This window comes from Mus caroli, chromosome 2 (assembly GCF_900094665.2).
Source record: "Mus caroli chromosome 2, CAROLI_EIJ_v1.1, whole genome shotgun sequence".
Classification (NCBI taxonomy): Eukaryota; Metazoa; Chordata; class Mammalia; order Rodentia; family Muridae; genus Mus; species Mus caroli.
Window position 1 is genome coordinate 146,105,027 of NC_034571.1, and position 2,500 is coordinate 146,107,526.

The following is a 2,500-nucleotide window of genomic DNA, read 5'->3' on the forward strand; positions in this document are numbered from 1 at the left end:
GNGNAAANATTCCTGAATAGAACAGCAATGGCTTGTGCTGTAAGATCGAGAATGGATAAATGGGACCTCATAAAGTTGCAAAGCTTCTGCAAGGCAAAAGACACCATCAATAAGACAAAAAGACCACCAACAGATTAGGAAAGGATCTTTACCTATCCTAAATCGGATAGGGGACTAATATCCAATATATATAAAGAACTCAAGAAGGTGGACTCCAGAAAATCAAATAACCCCATTTAAAAATGGGGCTCAGAACTGAACAAAGAATTCTCACCTGAGGAATACCGGCAGAGAAGCACCTGAAAAAATGTTCAACATCCTTAATCATCAGGGAAATGCAAATCAAAACAACCCTGAGATTCTATCTCACACCAGTCAGAATGGCTAAGATCAAAAATTCAGTTGACAGCAGATGCTGGCAAGGATGTGGAGAAAGAGGAACACTCCTCCATTGTTGGTGGGATTGCAAGCTTGTACAACCACTCTGGAAATCAGTCTGGCGGTTCCTCAGAAAGTTGGACATAGTACTACCGGAGGATCCCGCAATACCTCTTCTGGGCATATATCCAGAAGATGTTCCAACCGGTAAGAAGGACACATGCTCCACTATGTTCATAGCAGCCTTATTTATAATAGCCAGAAGCTGGAAAGAACCCAGATGCCCCTCAACAGAGGAATGGATACAGAAAATGTGGTACATTTACACAATAGAGTAGTACTCAGCTATTTAAAAGAATGAATTTATGAAATTCCTAGGCAAATGGATGGACCTGGAGGGCATCATCCTGAGTGAAGTAACCCAATCACAAAAGAACTCAAATGATATGTACTCACTGATAAGTGGATATTAGCCCAGAAACTTAGAGTACCCAAGATATAAGTTACAATTTGCAAAACACATGAAACTCAAGAAGAATGAAGACCAAAGTGTGGACACTTTGCCCCTTCTTAGAATTGGGAACAAAACACCCATGGAAGGAGTTACAGAGACAACGTTTGGAGCTGAGACAAAAGGATGGACCATTTAGAGACTGCCATATCCAGGGATCCATCCCATAATCAGCCTCCAAACGCTGACACCATTGCATACACTAGCAAGATTTTGCTGATAGGACCCTGATATAGCTGTCTCTGGTGAGACTACGCCGGGGCCTAGCAAACACATAAGTGGATGGTCACAGCCAGCTATTGGATGGATCACAGGGCCCCCAATGGAGGAGCTAGAGAAAGTACCCAAGGAGCTAAAGGGATCTGCAATCCTATAGGTGAAACAACATTATGAACTAACCAGTAACCCGGAGCTCTTGACTCTAGCTGCATATGTATCAAAAGATGGCCTAGTCGGCCATCACTGGAAAGAGAGGCCTATTGGACTTGCAAACTTTATATGCCCCAGTACAGGGGAACACCAGGGCCAAAAAGTGGGAGTGAGTGGGTAGGGGAGTGGGGGGGAGGATATGGGGGACTTTTGGGATAGCATTGGAAATGTAAATGAGGAAAATACCTAATTAAAAATATTTTTAAAAAAAAAGCACAGGTAAGTCCCATTTATAATTCCCAGCAGTTGTAATGTTACTTTAGGTTCTGGTTGGCTTCTTTTTTTTTTTTGAGGGGGGGGGGCATTGTTATATAGTCAGATACGTAAGACTCTATTGAGCCTTAGCTTACTGGGGACCCCCTCAGTGAACCACATGAAGCCAGAATCAGTGCAAAAAGCAAGAATTTATTGTTCCAGTGCACTGGGGTCATCCCAGACCCAAAGGAGAGGCAGCAACCCCAGGTGGTCCATTCGGTGAGTTTTTATATGGTTTCCAGGGGCAGAATAGAGCATCAGCAACTAGGCAGAATATGATTGACAGAACAGTGCATCCTTTAAACTGATTGGTATTTAGGGAATGATGTGGCAAGGACTTCCCTTGTCTGAAGGTGGGCAACCAGTCGTCCTGTGGAATGTATCCCTACCCGAAGGTCGATTCCCCCCTCCTCCCTGTGGTCTGAGGAATATTAATTAGCCTCTCCCTTCAGGAGGCGCAAGTGTTCCATGACCTTCCAAGGGTTCCTGAGCTGACCTTTTCAGATACACTCCATGATTATAATACTATACTGTGTTAATATATTTCCCCCCCCCCCCTGGCTTCCTTCTTTAGGCTTGTTCTTTTGCATTATGGTATATTCTCAGAATACTGCCATAAGTTCTTTTTTAAAAAAATTGTCTTGCTCTTCAGTACAGAAGATGATGAAGACAGCTGTCTGACAGAAACATGTGTCCTTGATATTCTGGCAGCACACAGCAGAAAGCCATGCCACAGTGAGGTAGAGTGCTGTGTGCATCTCCCTGATGACTGGGATGAGCGGTGTCCTTAGTCCTCCACAGTCTGCATGCCCAGACATGCCGAATCGTGCCTAATTCTCCAGACATGCAGAATCGTGCCTAATTCTCCAAACATGCGGAATCATGCCTAATTCTGAAGTGGATTTGAGTGATTTGCTTGGACAGTGA